Genomic DNA, 19,965 nt, shown 5'->3' on the forward strand with positions numbered 1-19,965 from the left:
AGTCAGTTTTCGGCTTTCTCTACTGAGGTGCTCGCCTGGCCGAACCGGGGCACAATCGCAGTAGTTCTCCTGGTGCCGCCTTAGCCGATAGAGCGGAACGTAAGGCAGCAAAACACAGGAGCCGGGCAAACCCAACATTTGACCAAAGACATGATTCGGAGCTGATGCATATAAGGCCAAACTCGCGACGCCGAACACTCCCTAAGGTATTCGTCTTTATGAGGGCGGGCGGGATAACGCCCTTAGTAATAAGCCCCTAGTGTCCAGGTACGCGCAAAACTGACGTGGCCACATGCCAAAACGCCAGCCTCCTCCTTGGTTATACCAAGAAACCAGGGGATGCGTATCAACAAGAGACAGTAAAAAAGGTTTACGCAGGGTCTTAATCTGAAAAGAATCCTTGGAACGGGTCCCTGCTGCACGTCTGCGCATGGGTCTCCGTTGTGCCGTATCCTGGACGGGCGTAGCATGGTGTTCATCTGTAAAAGAGAGGAACTTAGTTAAAGAAAGATTGTGCCAAACATGAGTTATACGAAGTAAACAAAGTATAAATCGAAATGGGTAAAGTTGAGCTTTATTGTCTCTTGTTTTATATGCGCGGAGCCCCTAGTACAGGGGTATATGGCTATTAAGCCTTTATCAATTGTATGTTTATGCCGGACTCGTCTAGCCGTGTCAGTGGTCTTGACGACCTGTTTAGATGCTTTGGCTGGTGAAGCCGCTTTATTGTGGGGCTGTCAAGGCAGCCGCACTGTTTTTCGCGCGGGAGGAACACTCAATGTTTTCCCTTTAATGAGATGATGCCTTGTGGACCGGGCATCTCAAGCGTAAGAGATGCATAATGCGGTATTGCGTTAAGGCGGGTGAAAGCTTCGCGTCCCAGCAGTTCTTGATAGCTACTTGAGAATGGGGCGACGTGGAAAGTTAGCTGTTCGCAACGGAAGTTATTGGGGGAGCCAAACATAACTTCTAGCCGGAGAGAACCCATGCAACGGGCATCCGGGCCTCGCATTACCCCTTGAAAGGAGGTTTTTCTATGGCGAATTTTTGTTGGGTCTATCCCCATGTTGCGGATTGTGTCCTGGTATAACAGGTTTAGACCACTGCCGCTGTCCATCAGGACATTTGTAAAATGGAGTCCGCCGATTATTGGATCTAATACCAAGGCAGTCCAGCCTGCGTTCCGGATACTTCTAGAGTAATCCTGATGTCGATCAGAGTAGGTGATCGGTTTTAACAACCATTGGCGAGACTCCTTTGGGATAGGCCGTATGGCGCGTATCTCTGGTGGCGCCGTTCTGTTCGTCACGTGAAGTAAGTTTACTGTTTTGACTTCTTGTGGGAAATCCTTTTGTTTCCTGGTGCTCTGCTTGTGGGGTTCGTCGTCGTCCTCACTTGGTGTGTCGAGCCCCTTGTGTTCGGCGTTGAGTTTGCCGGCTTGCTTGAAAACCCAACAATCTCTGTGGGTATGGTTCGCAGGCTTCCCGGGAGTACTGTGTATTTGACATATCTTGTCCAAGATTTTGTTTAAGTTGGATAGCTCGTCCCTGTTATCCTTGAGGGGCGGCTTTCTCTGATTCTGCCGCGAGCTTTTGAATCCGGCGTTGACCGCCGTGCTCTTTGGGCTGTTTCCCTTATTCCGGCGCTGGTCCTTGCTGCGTCGGGGTTTTCCGTTTCCATCCCTAACTTCGGATGTACTTGGGTCGCTGGTGCTACATCTTGCCAACCAGCTGTCCTCTCCTGCGCAAAAGCGGGTCATGAGGCTTGTTAATGCGGCCATTGTTCTTGGCTTTTCTTGGCCGAGGTGTCTGGCGAGCCATTCGTCTCGAACGTTATGCTTAAAAGCTGCTAGGGCTTCGGCGTCCGGACAGTCGACTATCTGATTCTTTTTAGTAAGAAATCTGTTCCAGAATTTCCGGGCTGACTCTCCGGGCTGTTGAGTTATGTGACTGAGATCGTCTGCATCCGGAGGGCGGACATAGGTCCCTTGAAAATTTGCCCGGAAAGCATCCTCAAGCTCTTCCCAACTTCCAATGGTGTTTTCGGGAAGGCTTTTGAGCCAATGCCGGGCTGGCCCTTTAAGCTTGAGGGGTAAGTATTTTATGGCGTGGAGGTCATCTCCTCTGGCCATGTGTATGTGGAGGATATAATCCTCATCCAGACCCCAGGGTCTGTTGTTCCTGTCGTACGCCTCTATGTTTACGGGCTTGAATCCCGCTGGAAATTCATGGTCCAGCACCTCATCGGTGAAACATAGGGGGTGTGCGGCACCCCTGTATTTGGGTGTGCCGTGATGTTCGGATATTTGTTGTGTTGCATTGCTTACTAGAGCTTGCTTTCTTGGCCCTATAGATCTGGCTGGGCCATCTTTTTGATGCGGATCCTTTGGTGGATCGCGTGCCGGCTTGTGTGCGGCGCCGCTTGCCGCTCCATGCTGGCCATGCGGTCGTCCATCCGACCGGATGGCTTTCCTATTTTTTGACTGCGGGGGCTCTAAGGCCTCCTCGTCAAATTCAGGCAGTAGCTTTCGCTTTGGATAGCTTTTTGTGCGGCGACTGCCGCCATATTTGTCTGCGGTGTTGCGTACTTTGCTCCATCTGATTCTGAGTGCATCTTCCGCAGTTTTGAGCTTCCGCTTCTGCTTTTTCAGGCTATGCGCAGTGGCGACGAGCCTTTTGTGGAGGTTCTTCTGCTCCATGAGTTTATCCGGCGTAAGGTCGTCCGGACTGTTGTTTTCGCCGGGGACGGGGTGTTCGGTTTGTTTATCCAAGTTGCCCTGTTCGGACGCTTGCTCGAAGGCATGTTCGTCGTCCGCCGGCTCGTCCTGCTCTATGGCTGGGTCTGTATGGCTGCTGTCTCTGTCGAGGCGGGGCTTGGAGCGGCGCTTACGTCGCCGCTTTGATTGCTTTTCGAGTGAACGATCCCTCGTTGCATCCCTGTGTTCCTCGTTGTCGCTTCCTTTGGGTGTGTCCACCATGTATACATCATGAGATGAGGTGGCTGTCCAGTGCCTTATAGGCGTTGGTTCATGTTCATCTCCTACATCGTCGTCCATACCGTCGATGTCTTCGGAGTCGAAGTCGAGCACGTCGTTTAAATTATCGACAGTGGCTACGAAGTGGGTGGTGGGTGGGCTTTGAATTTCTTCATCATCCGCATCCCAACCTTGTTGACCATAGTCCGGCCAGGGCTCTCCTGACAAAGAGAGAGACTTTAGTGAATTCAGAATATCGCCGAAGGGCGAGTGCTGAAAGATGTCCGGCGGTGAACTCCATGATCGGCGCCCAATCGGGTTCGATCGGTCGGGGCGCGGAGGGCTCGGAGTCTGGAGAGGAGTCCGGCTCCTTGGAGTCACGGGCTTCGCAGAGAATAGGGCTGGTGTTCGGCTCGATCGCCGTAGAGATTGCAGCCCCCGAGGCGGTGTCTAACCACCCATCCTCGGTTGGTGTGATCGGCTCCGAGCTAGGGGTCGGAGCGGACACAGGTGCGGCCTCCAGGGCACTGTTCGGCGGCAGAGCTAAATCATGCCCATCGTGACAGTGCGGCGCGCTCGGCTGTGGCTCGAATCCGTCGAAGATCAAGTCTCCGCGGATGTCGGCCGTGTAGTTCAAACTTCCAAATCTGACCTGATGGCCAGGGGCGTAGCTTTCGATCTGCTCCAGATGACCAAGCGAATTGGCCCGCAGTGCAAAGCCGCCGAATACGAAGATCTGTCCGGGGAGAAAAGTCTCACCCTGGATCGCATCGCTGTTGATGATCGGAGAAGCCATCGGGCCTAAAAGTGACGACACAGAGGAACTCTCAATGAAAGCACCAATGTCGGTGTCAAAACCGGCGGATCTCGGGTAGGGGGTCCCGAACTGTGCGTCTAGGCCGGATGGTAACAGGAGGCAGGGGACACGATGTTTTACCCAGGTTCGGGCCCTCTTGATGGAGGTAAAACCCTACGTCCTGCTTGATTAATATTGATGATATGGGTAGTACAAGAGTAGATCTACCACGAGATCAGAGAGGCTAAACCCTAGAAGCTAGCCTATGGTATGATTGTTGTCCTCCTACGGACTAAAACTCTCCGGTTTATATAGACACCGGAGAGGCTAGGGTTACACAGAGTCGGTTACAATGGTAGGAGATCTACATATCCGTATCGCCAAGCTTGCCTTCCACGCCAAGGAAAGTCCCTTCCGGACACGGGACGAAGTCTTCAATCTTGTATCTTCATAGTCCAGGAGTCCGGCCGAAGGTATAGTCGGCCATCCGGACACCCCCTAATCCAGGACTCCCTCAGTTGCCGATCACCGCCTGTTGCTTGATACGTCCATTTGCATCTTGCTTTTATATCGATATTTATTGCATTATGGGCTGTTATTTACACAATTATGTCAAACACTTATGCTATTCTCTCTTATTTTACAAGGTTTACATAAAGAAGGAGAATGCCGGCAGCTGGGATTCTGGGCTGGAAAAGGAGCAAATATTATAGACCTATTCTGCACAGCTCCAAAAGTCCTGAAACTTCATGGAAGCTATTTTTAGAATATATAAAAAATACTGACCGCAAGAAGTTCTAGAGGGGACCCACACCTTGGCCATGAGGGTGGGGGCGCGCCCTACCCCCCTGGGCGCGCCCCCTACCTCGTGGGCCCCCTGGTGGCCCTCCGATGCCCATCTTCTGCTATATGGAGTCTTTTGTTGAGGAAAAAATCATAAGGAAGCTTTCGGGATGAGACTCTGCCGCCACGAGGCGGAACCTTGGCGGAACCAATCTAGGGTTCTGGCGGAGCTGTTCTGCCGGGGAAACTTCCCTCCGGGAGGGGGAAATCATCACCATCATCATCACCAACGCTCCTCTCATCGGGAGGGGTCCAATCTCCATCAACATCTTCACCAACACCATCTCCTTTCAAACCCTAGTTCATCTCTTGTATCCAATTCTTGTCTCTAAGTCTGGGATTGGTACCTGTAGGTTGCTAGTAGTGTTGATTACTCCTTGTAGTTGATGCTAGTCGGTTTATTTGGTGGAAGATCATATGTTCAGATCCTATATGCATATTAATACCCCTCTGATTATGAACATGAATATGCTTTGTGAGTAGTTACGTTTGTTCCTGAGGACATGGGAGAAGTCTTGCTATTAGTAGTCATGTGAATTTGGTATTCGTTCGATATTTTGATGAGATGTATGTTGTCTCTCCTCTAGTGGTGTTATGTGAACATCGACTACATGACACTTCACCATTATTTGGGCCTAGAGGAGGCATTTGGAAGTAATAAGTAGATGATGGGTTTGCTAGAGTGACAAAAGCTTAAACCCTAGTTTATGCGTTGCTTCGTAAGGGGCTGATTTGGATCCATATGTTTCATGCTATGGTTAGGTTTACCTTAATACTTCTATTGTAGTTGCAGATGTTTGCAATGGGGGTTAATCATAAGTGGGATGCTTTGTCAAGTTAAGGACATCACCCAAGCACCGGTCCTCCCACATATCAAATTTATCAAAGTACCGAACGTGAATCATATGAACGTGATGAAAACTAGCTTGACGATAATTCCCATGTGTCCTCGGGAGCGCTTTCTTCTATATAAGAGTTTGTCCAGGCTTGTACTTTGCTACAAAAAGGATTGGGCCACCTTGCTGCACTTTATTTACTTTTGTTATTTGTTGCACGTTACAAATTATCTTATCACAAAACTATCTTATCTATAATTTTAGTGCTTGCAGAGAATACCTTGCTGAAAACCGCTTATCATTTCCTTCTGCTCCTCGTTGGGTTCGACACACTTACTTATCGAAAGGACTACGATAGATCCCCTATACTTGTGGGTCATCAAGACTCTTTTCTGGCGCCGTTGCCGGGAGTGAAGTGCCTTTGGTAGGTTGAAAGTGCAACTATCCCTAGGTGTTTTGGTAATTCATAACAACATATAGGTCATTGAGCTAATGCTATTCTCAAGATGATTATCTTCAGGAAAGCTCATGATTGGAATGGCATGGATGTGAAAGTGGAACCCTCAAAATGCTAAGGACAAAGATTGGCTCAAGCTCAAAAGCTCAAGACTCTTCATTTTATATTTTAGTGATCCAAGATCACATTGAGTCTTTAGGAAAAGCCAATACTATCAAGGAGGGATGAGGTGTTGCTTAATGAGCCTCTTGCTTCATGTGCTTAATGATATGCTCCAAACCTCAACTACTTTCCCATATCCACATATGACCTAAACCCTAAGCCAAACTCGGTCCTACCGATTCTTCCTATCCGGCGCCACCGAGTTTCAATTGTCATTAGCCACTGCCAAACCCTAGCAATTCGGTCCTACCGATAAGGATCTCGGTCTCACCGAGATGGGGTTGCAAACTCTCTGTTTCCCTTTCGTAACTTTTCGGTCCCACCGAAAGAGCGAATCGGTCCCACCGAGATTGCAATGTAAACTCAGTGTTTCCCCTTTGTAACTTTTCGGTCTCACGTTCCACTCGGTCCACCGAAAGAGCAAATCGGTCCCACCGAGTTTGCCTGACCAACTCTCTGGTTAGCTAATTACCAAACTTCGGTCTCACCGAGTTTGTGTAATCGGTCTCACCGAGATTACGTTATGCCCAAACCCTAACCGAATCGGTCCTACCGAGTTGCATGTCAGTCCCACCGAAATTCCTAACGGTCACTAGGTTTACTACTTCGGTCAGACCGAGTTTATTTATTCGGTCCCACCGAGATTGGAAATCTGTGTAACGGTTGGATTTTGTGTGGAGGCTATATATACCCCTCCACCTCCTTCTCATTCGATGAGAGAGCCACCAGAACACACACATCATTCCTACTCATATGTTCTGAGAGAAACCACCTACTCATGTGTTGAGATCAAGACATTCCATTCCTACCATATGAATCTTGATCTCTAGCCTTCCCAAGTTGCTTTCCACTCAAATCTTCTTTCCACCAAATCCAAATCCTATGAGAGAGAGTTGAGTGTTGGGGAGACTATATTTGAAGCACAAGAGCAAGGAGTTCATTACCTACACACCATTTGTTACTTCTTGGAGAGTGGTGTCTCCTAGATTGGCTAGGTGTCACTTGGGAGCCTCCGACAAGATTGTGGAGTTGAACCAAGGAGTTTGTAAGGGCAAGGAGATCGCCTACTTCGTGAAGATCTACCGCTAGTGAGGCAAGTCCTTGTGTGGGCGATGGCCATGGTGGGATAGACAAGGTTGCTTCTTCGTGGACCCTTTGTGGGTGGTTGCTTCTTCGTGGACCCTTCGTGGGTGGAGCCCTGTGTGGACTCGCGCAACCGTTGCCCTTGGGTGGAGCCCTGTGTGGACTCGCGCAACCGTTACCCTTCGTGGGTTGAAGTCTCCATCAACGTGGATGTAGGATAGCACCACCTATCGGAACCACGGGAAAAACATCCGTGTCTCCAATGCGTTTGAATTCTCCAAACCCTTCCCTTTACATTCTTGCAAGTTGCATGCTTTACTTTCCGCTGCCATATATACTCTTTGCATGCTTGCTTGAATTATGTGATGATTGCTTGACTTGTCCTAAATAGCTAAAATCTGCCAAGAACTAAAATTGGGAAAAGGTTAAGTTTTTATTTGGTCAAGTAGTCTAATCACCCCCCCTCTAGACATACTTTCGATCCTACAAGTGGTATCAGAGCTTTGGTCTCCATTTGCTTTGATCTCCATAGCTTTTGGTGGTCATAGCCTTGGTTTCACAACCTAGGAGAGTATGGCGTCTAGCGAGGGAAATTATCACCGTAGAGGTCCTTACTTTGATGGTACTAATTTTGCTAGTTGGAAGCATAAAATGAAAATGCATATTCTTGGACATAACCCCGCCGTTTGGGCTATTGTGTGTGTTGGTTTGCAAGGTGACTTCTTTGATGGGAAAGAACCAAACCGTGAAGCTACCGCGGATGAGTTGAAGATGCATGTGAAGCCCCTACATCATCAAGTGAGAAACAGACTTCAATGAAGAATTGAGCTTAATGGTGAAGAACTTCAACAAGTTCTACAAGAGTAGAAGCAAAGATAGAAGCTTCAAGTCAAGGTCCTACAATGACAAAAGATCTTCTAGTCGAGAGCGAAACTGCTACAATTGTGGAAGACCCGGACACTATTCCAATGAGTGTACGGCTCCCTACAAGAGAAGAGAAGATTCTCCAAAAAGAAGAAGCAAAGATCACCACCAAGAGAGAGAAGGAGTAGAGATGATCGTTATGAACGAAGATACTCACGGAGAAGCAAGGATTCGGAAAGGAAGGAAAAATCATCAAGGAGCTACACAAGACGAAGACATCAAGCTCATGTTGGTGAATGGGTATCCGGCTCCGACTCCGACAGCCACTCCGAGAGAAGTTATCACTCCGACTCCGAAGATACTCAAGATGAAGGTGTTGCCGGTCTAGCACTTGTGTCAACCAACTCCTACGACATATTTGACTCACCAAATGAAGGAATTGGAAGATGCTTCATGGCCAAAGGTCCTAAGGTAACACACCCCGAGTATGTTGATTTCAATAGTGATGAAGATGACTTGTTAGGTGATGATTTGCTTGGTGACAACTCTAGTGATGAATACTATGATGAAAGACCAATTAATCATGCTAATCAAGATAAAACGAATGACAATGATAAGGAGAAGATTGAGGCTCTAACTAAAGAACTAAACACTCTTAAGTTAGCTCATGAAACCATCTTCGAAGATCATCGAGAACTTTTAAGAGCTCATGAGAAATTACGCTTTGAAAAGCTCAATCTTGAGCAAGAGCATGAGTTCTTAAAGGCAATCAATGATGATCTCCGCAAGAAAAGTTCTTCTTACATTGCCAAGCGTTTACTCTTATCCACTTACATGCCTCAAGTCAAATCTAACAAAAAAGATTCCTCCTCTAGTAGTAACAATGATCATGCTAAATCCAATATTGTTGCTTCTAGTAGTTCTCTTGATTCCACTAATGATTCTCTTAGCCAAGTTACACTTGAGCAAGAAAATAGCTTATTGAAGGGAATTATAGAGAAAGGAGTGTACAAAAGCCTTGCCGGGAGTAAGCAATTCGAGGAAATTGTGCGCAAGCAAGGAATGCACCGGAGGAATCAAGGTGTTGGTTTTGAACGAAAGTTCAATGCCAATGGAGTTGAGGTGGGAAAGAAGATCAATACCAAGACAAAGTTTGTCCCTCAACAAGAGAAGTTATACTTCTTTCAAGGGACACAAGCTCAAGATGATCTTCCACCACCAGACTACGAGCAAAAAGGCAAGGACAAGCTTCAAGAGGAAATTGATGCCATTTTGAAGAAGCTCCTAAGACCTTAAGTCAGTGGATTCCCAAGACTACTTCAAGTTCCACTTCATCAAGTACGACTACAACTCCAAGGATTCCCATCAAGATGATGTGGATCCAAAAGAAGAAGAACTAGAGAGTTCTTGAGGGTGACTCCGCCAACATACTTCACTCTTATCATTTTGGCAAGAACAAGTGCAATCAACTTCCACATCTTGCACTAGTTCAAGGAGTCACAAACCCTCTTGTTGGTAAGACAAGGGACAAGGTAACCTAAAAAGCTTTCATGGACATCATCTTTTGTGTGCATCACTCTATGTCTATGGATATCCTTGTTTGTTCCTTGTGGGACTAACCCATGTAGGTATTGAAAGTGCAATTCACTCAAATGGATAGCTCCAAGAGATCTACATCAACATTGAGCATCCACATCTTCAATATCTACATGAAGTCATCATCGACAAAACCCAAGGTTAGTTCATCCCTCTTAGGGGGGATATCACATCTAGGGGGAGCTTTACTCTAAGACTTGAGCTAAAGCAACTCTAAAGATGTGAACAAAACAATGCTTTATGTAAAAGTGGTAACCCCACTTGAGCTTAAACGATGAGTATGACCCGATCAAGTGTTCTCACTTGACTCCTAAGTCAATATACTCATATATAGATGACCTAGTCATCGCAAATTGCTTGATAGATGCTAGAATTGGTTGTGCATGCTTGCCACATATTTCATTTGCCATCTTATTGTGTGAGCATGCTGATTGCATATTTTACTCATTCGAGGACATCCACTTGTTGCTTGATTGTTCGGTTTTATTTCTTTTTGCCAAGTGGATGGACAAGAATGCCTAAGAACCCTCTCTAGCTATCTATGCTTTTCTCGTCTCAAACTCTATTCATATTGCATCACAAAATTTGATCAGGTCAGATTCGAACCACTCTGTGTGAGGAGCGCTCGGAGTCCCCGATTCGTCATACACTTAAACTTCCAAAACCTCTTTATGATTCTCGGGCTGACCGATACCCCACTTTCGGTCCTACCGAGATCATTAAGTTAATCTAGGTTTCCGATCTCGGTGCAACCGATTTGAACATTTCGGTCACACCGAGTTTCAGTAACTGCACACAGTTATGAATGCTGCTCCGATCGCATACCGCAGTTGTCTTTCTACTCTCGCCGTCACACTCGACTGCAGCTCCGTGCACGCTACTCTAAATAGTGACGTCGATATGAATGTAGAGAGTTTCAAGTTGGTGCTCTTTAGCTTTTGACATGGGCTGCCGCCTGCTAGATTATGTTTCAGGTCTGGGCAATTATGTTCTCCGACTAATCCTGCCATCGCGCGTCGCGTAGCCTGCTCTGCCCATTTTCTCGTTGGGTCACAGGATCGTGCTCTCTCGCCTCTGCGACCGCAAGCTATTCTTCCTCTCTCGCGCCTCTCTCAACGCGTATCTTCTTGCTCTCCTCTCCGTTGCTGCCGCTAGATATACTCGCGCCGAAGCATAGTTGTAGGTGAGCTGATGCTTTGCCTTCATGCCACGTCAGTCAGAGATATTACCGATAGCAATTGTTGTTCAGTGACGAATGTTGCTAGCTTGCCGACACTCATATCGAACACTCCTTTCACAGCTACAATCGTATCGGTGAGACTTAGGACGTACTAATATTCTCGAAGCATGTTCTCTAAGCTGGTTTCTCGACTCGAGAACCATCGTTCTGACCCACCGAGTATGACAAATACGTCTGATCCCTGCCACCTGAGTACTTGCTATTTGCAGTGAGCACAATGATGAAAACTCGAGTGATAGAGTGGAGTGCACTCGCGAATCAAAAAATTGTCTCTCAGGTGCGACACGATTTTTTATTCTGTCAGAAACAGACCTAGTTCTAGATCTCAGGAGCACCGAACTGTGACTCTCGTTATGATCTCTCTAGTTGCACCAGTCCTCTCCACAGAAAGCATGCGTGTCGCGAAAAATCTAGCCTATCTTTGGTCAACCAGCATGCTCTCCTCAAATTGGAGATCAACTAGATCCGAGATGCTTTGTCATCGATCCAGATAGGGAAGGCAAAAAGCTTAATATATTTAAAGTGGCTCTTCCTGAATTAAATACTGTTTAGTCATAGAATTAATCTTTTGCAAAAATCTCTGCTTTTTGTGATGCTCATCCGACTCATCCACTCTATCTTATCCATAATCTATTCACAGGGTCAGCAGTCAGTTTGCAACATGTCTGATCAAAGTGACAGCCAGAATGTGTCTGAGCAGCAAGTTGTGATGAGTGAGGGCACTAGCCCCTCAAGTTCTTCTGATGATGGCAGCAGGAGCACCCCAGCAATCTGCCTAAGGCTGCCACACGTCAAAGGAAGAAGAGAACGTCTGATTCTGAGGATGAAGACTATGTGGCAGAGGAAGAGGCCACTTCCAAGAGGGTTGAGCCAGCTCAAGGCTCAAAGCCAGGCCTGAAAATCAAGAGGCCAGCAGGCAGGCAGCCCATGTCAAAGGCTAGAGCCTCAACTGAGAAGCCTGCTCCCATTGAGCCCATTGCAGCTGAGGGCAAGAAGAGGAAAGAGAGAGTGAAAAAGACTATGTGGCCAAGTGCTTGGGAAGGCCTCCATCATGGTAGAAGAGGAGGAGGAAGAAGAGGCAGCTGCACCAGCGCCCAAGGCAGCCAAACTCATGGGAGATGCCATAAGGTCAGGAACAGCTGCATCCAAGCCCAAGGAAGCACCTAAGGCTGCATCTAAGCCTAAGAGTGCACCAAAGAGAAACACACGAAGCATCCCAGCTGCAGAAAAGAACAAGGCCCCAGTGCCTGAAGCTATCGAAGAAGAGGAAGAGAGTGTCCTTAGGAAGCTCAAGCCCAAGATCCCAGACCACAACGATGCTCATCCTGTGGCTGAGGATATGAAGCTCAGGAGAGACTCAGGGCTGAGAATGGAGAGAAGCAGATCCGTATGCTTCTAGGAGAAGGACTGCCGTGGATTACAGATTTCATACCAAGGAGCAACAAGACTTTTATGAGACTGTTTTGCTTGACAAGAAGCCAATCGTTTGTGACATGAGATGGGTCGACTGGACCTATATCAAGGAGAATGAAGAGCACTACCCAGGAGTTCAGGACAGCTTCAGAGCGTGTGGAGTAGAGGACTTTGTTGGGCAGAAGCTCACAAAGTGGAACGAGGAACTCATCATGCAGTTCTACTCCACAGCTCACTTTTATCCGGATGGCAGGATTACATGGATGTCTGAGGGTACAAGGTACCAATCTACAGTGGCTGAGTGGGCACAGATCATCAATGCCCCAGAAGAGCAAGATGAGGACTTGGATATCTATGCCAAGAAAAAGGTGGATCACAACTCCATGTCCAACATGTACAAGGAGATCCAATGAAGCGACTTCACACGGTTCTGGCCAGATCTGCTCTCTTCCTTCTAGACGCTGGCGCATCGACAACTAATAATACCGCAGCATCGAAGCTGAAATCAATTTGTTGACTGCTACACTGCGCTCATCACGAATGAGTAGACCATGTCTCTCTCTCTCTGCGTGAGGCTCTCCTGGCTCCTACTCAGTCAAGCGCTCTACGCGCCCATGCCTGCGCTTAACTCGAGCCAGAAAACGAGAATATGCAACGACTCGAGTATATGATATACGCTTTAGTCGTCAACACGTCTCATTTTACGTGCCTCAAATAGGACATGCGGATACAGATCAGAAGAGGAGCTGTGGATATGCCCCTCAGATTCAGGAGCTCATCAACTCCAAGGATGGGCACGGGCGTATATCTGTTGGATAAGGAACACCTGCCCATCCGTCCAGATTTTGAGAACAATGAAGTTGTGATGACAGAGAATGAGCCATCGTCTGCACAAGCTTATGCAAAGAAGGAGAAGGCGAGGAAGGAGAAAGCTGCCAGGATGCCTACTCAAGCAGAGGCATCTGAATACTTCTTTGAAGACCAAACAAGAGCAGCTTGGTTACTTGATTGCGTCCACCCTGCGGATTGAGCAGAGTCTAGCCACCCTGACTCAGAACCAGGCGAGTTTAGAGAGGATCATGGAACAGAGGTTCTATGACTTGGACATCAAGGTAACAGAAGTTCAGTCTGCAGTGGAGCAGCTCCAGGAGGACATGAATGAGAGGAGAGGCAGGACCACGACTCATGCGTTTGCGAGGGTGCCACGAGGTCCGAGGTCGTCTGCACTGCCAGTTGCTGACACCAGAGCTACAACGTCTGCACCAGCCACAGCCTCAGCTCCAGCGTCTACCTCAGCTCCAACTCCAGCGACTACTTCAACATCTACAGAAGCCTTCGTCCTTGGAGTGATCCGGACTCCACACCACTGAAGATCAAGCCTGAGCGACGACTTAGCCACTATGCATTTTCTAGGAACTTTTGGTAACTTGTTGCCAAGGGAGAAGATGTATAGATTCATAGGCTTTCGAGAGAGAGAAGTGTTGCTTTTCTCTCTTGCTTTATTTTGGTGGTTTTCGAACCTTTTCTGCTTTTGAGTTCTTGTATACTATGTTCATTATTTGTGAGACATCGGATGATCATGTGTTTGATCATAAGCTACACTTTAATGTTTTTTAATGCTTGCTTAAATATTATCATTCTATTCTATCGTTTTGTGATCATTCACTATTCTTGGTGATGAGTGCATGTATTTCATTCTTATCATTTTGAGCGCTCCACCAGATGTATGTGACATTGAAGGAGTAACCCCATGACTCTAACTCATTTGTGCATTTGCAGTCCAAAGCAAATTTTAAATATGCACAAATTTAGGGGGAGCTCTTACTTATCACATACCTCTCAAAGCGACGATATATTTCATGCTTATTATCATTTGTCGAAGCTTTGATCTATATGTTGTCATCAATTACCAAAAAGGGGGAGATTGAAAGTGCAACTATCCCTAGGTGGTTTTGGTAATTCCATAACAACATATAGCTCATTGAGCTAATGCTATTCAAGATGAATTATTTCAGGAAAGCTCAATGATTGGCATGGCATGATGTGTGAAAGTGGACCTCAAAATGCTAAGGACAAAGGATTGGCTCAAGCTCAAAAGCTCAAGACTCTTCATTTTTATTTTTAGTGATCCAAGTCACATTGAGTCCATAGGAAAGCCAATACTATTAAGGAGGGATGAGGTGTTTTGCTTAATGAGCCTCTTGCTTCATGTGCTTAATGATATGCTCCAAAATCCTCAACTACTTTCCCATATCCACTATGACCTAAACTCTAAGCCAAACTCGGTCCTACCGATTTTTCCTATCCGGCGCCACCGAGTTTCAATTGTCATTAGCCACTGCCAAACCCTAGCAATTCGGTCCTACCGATAAGGATCTCGGTCCCACCGAGATGGGGTTGCAAACTCTCTGTTTCCCTTTCATAACTTTTCGGTCCCACCGAAAGAGCGAATCGGTCCCACCGAGATTGCAATGTAAACTCAGTGTTTCCCCTTTGTAACTTTTCGGTCTCACCGAGTTCCACTCGGTCTCACCGAAAGAGCAAATCGGTCCCACCGAGTTTGCCTGACCAACTCTCTGGTTAGCTAATTACCAAATTCGGTCTCACCGAGTTTGTGTAATCGGTCTCACCGAGATTACGTTATGCCCAAACCCTAACCGAATCGGTCCTACCGAGTTGCATGTCAGTCCCACCGAAATTCCTAACGGTCACTAGGTTTACTACTTTCGGTCAGACCGAGTTTTCTGATTCGGTCCCACCGAGATTGGTAAATTGTGTGTAACGGTTGGATTTTGTGTGGAGGCTATATATACCCCTCCACCTCCTTCTCATTCATGAGGAGAGCCATCAGAACACACAATTCCAACTCATATGTTCTGAGAGAGAACCACCTACTCATGTGTTGAGACCAAGACATTCCATTCCTACCATATGAATCTTGATCTCTAGCCTTCCCAAGTTGCTTTCCACTCAAATCTTCTTTCCACCAAATCCAAATCCTATGAGAGAGAGTTGAGTGTTGGGGAGACTATCATTTGAAGCACAAGAGCAAGGAGTTCATTACCTACACACCATTTGTTACTTCTTGGAGAGTGGTGTCTCCTAGATTGGCTAGGTGTCACTTGGGAGCCTCCGACAAGATTGTGGAGTTGAACCAAGGAGTTTGTAAGGGCAAGGAGATCGCCTACTTCGTGAAGATCTACCGCTAGTGAGGCAAGTCCTTCGTGGGCGATGGCCATGGTGGGATAGACAAGGTTGCTTCTTCGTGGACCCTTTGTGGGTGGTTGCTTCTTCGTGGACCCTTCGTGGGTGGAGCCCTTCGTGGACTGCGCAACCGTGCCCTTGGGTGGAGCCCTGTGTGGACTCGCGCAACCGTTACCCTTCGGGGTTGAAGTCTCCATCAACTGTGGATGTAGGATAGCACCACCTATCCGAACCACGGGAAAAACATCCGTGTCTCCAATAGCGTTTGAATTCTCCAAACCCTTCCCTTTATATTCTTGCAAGTTGCATGCTTTACTTTCCGCTGCCAAAATACTCTTTGCATGCTTGCTTGAATTATGTGATGATTTGCTTGACTTGTCCTAAATAGCTAAAATCTGCCAAGAACTAAAATTGGGAAAAGGTTAAGTTTTTATTTGGTCAAGTAGTCTAATCACCCCCCCTCTAGACATACTTTCGATCCTACAAAGCCAACTTGACAAGTTCAAGATGAAGGATGGTGAAGGTGTCGCCGAAATGTACTCTAGGCTTCTCTCATCACAAATGAGATTGCCGGCTTAGGAAGTGAAGAGATGACCGATAAATTCATCATCAAGAAGATCCTAAGAGCCTTGGATGGAAAATATGATACCGTGTGCACATTGATCCAAATGATGCCCAATTACAAAGATCTCAAGCCAACGGAAGTGATTGGAAGGATTGTTGCTCATGAGATGTCACTTAAGGATAAAGAGGAACTTCACAACAAATCAAGTGGTGCCTATAAAGCCTCATGTGAAGCCCCTACATCATCAAGTGAGAAACAAGACTTCAATGAAGAATTGAGCTTAATGGTGAAGAACTTCAACAAGTTCTACAAGAGTAGAAGCAAAGATAGAAGCTCCAAGTCAAGGTCCTACAATGACAAAAGATCTTCTAGTCGAGAGCGAAACTGCTACAATTGTGGAAGACCCGGACACTATTCCAATGAGTGTACGGCTCCCTACAAGAGAAGAGAAGATTCTCCAAAAAGAAGAAGCAAAGGATCACCACCAAGAGAGAGAAGGAGTAGAGATGATCGTTATGAACGAAGATACTCACGGAGAAGCAAGGATTCGGAAAGGAAGGAAAAATCATCAAGGAGCTACACAAGACGAAGACATCAAGCTCATGTTGGTGAATGGGTATCCGGCTCCGACTCCGACAGCCACTCCGAGAGAAGTTATCACTCCGACTCCGAAGATACTCAAGATGAAGGTGTTGCCGGTCTAGCACTTGTGTCAACCAACTCCTACAACATATTTGACTCACCAAATGAAGGAATTGGAAGATGCTTCATGGCCAAAGGTCCTAAGGTAACACACCCCGAGTATGTTGATTTCAATAGTGATGAAGATGACTTGTTAGGTGATGATTTGATTGGTGACAACTCTAGTGATGAATACTATGATGAAAGACAATTAATCATGCTAATAAGATAAAACGAATGACAATGATAAGGAGAAGATTGAGGCTCTAACTAAAGAACTAAAAACTCTTAAGTTAGCTCATGACACTATCTTCGAAGATCATCGAGAACTTTTAAGGGCTCATGAGAAGCTACGCTTTGAAAAGCTCAATCTTGAGCAAGAGCATGAGTTCTTAAAGGCAATCAATGATGATCTCCGCAAGAAAAGTTCTTCTTACATTGCCAAGCGTTTACTCTTATCCACTTACATGCCTCAAGTCAAGTCTAGTAACAAGAAAGATTCTTCCTCTAGTAGTAACAATGATCATGCTAAATCCAATATTGTTGCTTCTAGTAGTTCTCTTGATTCCACTAATGATTCTCTTAGCCAAGTTACACTTGAGCAAGAAAATAGCTTATTGAAGGGAATTATAGAGAAAGGAGTGTACAAGAGCCTTGCCGGGAGTAAGCAATTCGAGGAAATTGTGCGCAAGCAAGGAATGCACCGGAAGAATCAAGGTGTTGGTTTTGAACGAAAGTTTCAATGCCAATGGAGTTGAATGGGAAGAAGATCAATACCCCAAGACGAAGTTTGTCCCTCAACAAGAGAAGTATACTTCTTTCAAGGGGACACAAGCTCAAGATGATCTTCCACCACAAGACTACAAGCAAAAAGGCAAGGACAAGCTTCAAGAGGAAATTGATGCATTTGAAGAAGCTCCTAAGACCTTAGTCAAGTGGATTCCCAAGACTACTTCAAGTTCCACTTCATCAAGTACGACTACAACTCCAAGGATTCCCATCAAGATGATGTGGATCCAAAAGAAGAAGAACTAGAGAGTTCTTGAGGGTGACTCCGCCAACATACTTCACTCTTATCATTTTGGCAAGAACAAGTGCAATCAACTTCCACATCTTGCACTAGTTCAAGGAGTCACAAACCCTCTTGTTGGTAAGACAAGGGACAAGGTAACCTAAAAGTTTTCATGGACATCATCTTTTGTGTGCATCACTCTATGTCTATGGATATCCTTGTTTGTTCCTTGTGGGACTAACCCATGTAGGTATTGAAAGTGCAATTCACTCAAATGGATAGCTCCAAGAGATCTACATCAACATTGAGCATCCACATCTTCAATATCTACATGAAGTCATCATCGACAAAACCCAAGGTTAGTTCATCCCTCTTAGGGGGGATATCACATCTAGGGGGAGCTTTACTCTAAGACTTGAGCTAAAGCAACTCTAAAGATGTGAACACAACAATGCTTTATGTAAAAGTGGTAACCCCACTTGAGCTTAAACGATGAGTATGACCTATGATCAAGTGTTCTCACTTGACTCCTAAGTCAATATACTCATATATAGATGACCTGTCATCGCAAATTGCTTGATAGATGCTAGAATTGGTTGTGCATGCCTTGTCACATATTTCATTTGCCATCTTATTGTGTGAGCATGCTGGTTGCATATTTTACTCATTCGAGGACATCCACTTGTTGTTTTGATTGTTTGGTTTTATCTTCTTTGCCAAGTGGATGGACAAGAATGCCTAAGAACCTCCTCTAGCTATCTATGCTTTTCTCGTCTCAAACTCTATTCATGCTGCATCACAAAATTTGATCAAGTCAGATTCGAACCACTCTGTGTGAGGAGCGCTCGGAGTCCCCGATTCGTCATAGACTTAAACTTCCAAAACCTCTTTATGAATCTCGGTCTGACCGATACTCCATTTCGGTCCTACCGAGTTCATTAAGTTGATCTAGGTTTTCAATCTCGGTGCAACCGATTTGAACCTTTCGGTCACACCGAGTTGCAATAACTGCACACAGTTTTGCATCTCGGTGCCACCGAGTTGTTCCACTCGGTAACACCGACAGGATCGGGCTATATATAGTGACGGGCAGAATTTTGGAAATTTCTCCGAAACCCCTCACCCGCGCGATAGCCTGCTCTGCCCCCGAGGTCTCCGGATCGTCTTCTCGCCGCCAACAGCCTCCAGTCGCTGGTCTCCGCCGCCGTCAACGGATTTCTGCCCCGCCGTTGCCGCCGTAGCGAGTCTCCGCCGAACTAGGGTATGGACTCGGTCTTTGTGCTATTCTCCTCTCCGATTCCGAGCACATTGTGATCATCATGATTCTTGCCACGTTTGAAACACTCCTATCCAGTCAATGAACTCGTAGATTAGGCTTAATTCGAAAATTCTAGGTTTAGGTTTCCGCCGAAACCATCTCGGACCCACCGAGTTGAAAAACTCGGTCCCACCGATTTGGCTTATGCCATTGCACAAGTGAGACTCGGTCTGACCAAGAATTACTTATCGGTGTGACCGATTTTTGAACTCAGTGAAACCCTAGCAGTCTCGGTGCCATCGAACTGTGACTCTCTGACCGAGTTCACAGTTCTGGTGCCAAAACTGCTTCGGTGTCATCGAGTTTGAAAATCGGTAGATCCGAGATGCTTTCTGTGGAAAACTAAAACTAAGTTTTTGAATTAATCTTTTGCAAAAATCTCTGCTTTTTGTGATGCTCATCCACTCTATCTCTTCTATAATCTATTCACAGGGTCAGCAGTCAGTTTGCAACATGTCTGATCAAAGTGACAGCCAGAACCTCTCAGAGCAGCAAGTTGTGATGAGTGAGGGCACTAGCCCCTCAAGTTCTTCTGATGATGGCAGCAGGAGCACACCCAGCAATCTGCCTAAGGCTGCCACACGTCAAAGGAAGAAGAGAACGTCTGATTCTGAGGATGAAGACTATGTGGCAGAGGAAGAGGCCACTTCCAAGAGGTTGAGCCAGCTCAAGGCTCAAAGCCAGGCCTGAAAATCAAGAGGCCAGCAGGGAGCGCAATGTCAAAGGCTAGAGCCTCAACTGAGAAGCCTGCACCTGCTCCCATTGAGCCCGTTGCAGCTGAGGGCAAGAAGAGGAAAAGAAGAGTGAAGAAGACTGTAGCCAAAGTGCTTGGGAGAAGCCTCCATCATGGTAGAAGAGGAGGAGGAAGAAGAGGTTGCTGCACCAGCACCCAAGGCAGCCAAACTTATGGGAGATGCCATA

Source organism: Triticum urartu, chromosome 5, assembly GCF_003073215.2.
Source record: "Triticum urartu cultivar G1812 chromosome 5, Tu2.1, whole genome shotgun sequence".
NCBI classification, from domain to species: Eukaryota; Viridiplantae; Streptophyta; class Magnoliopsida; order Poales; family Poaceae; genus Triticum; species Triticum urartu.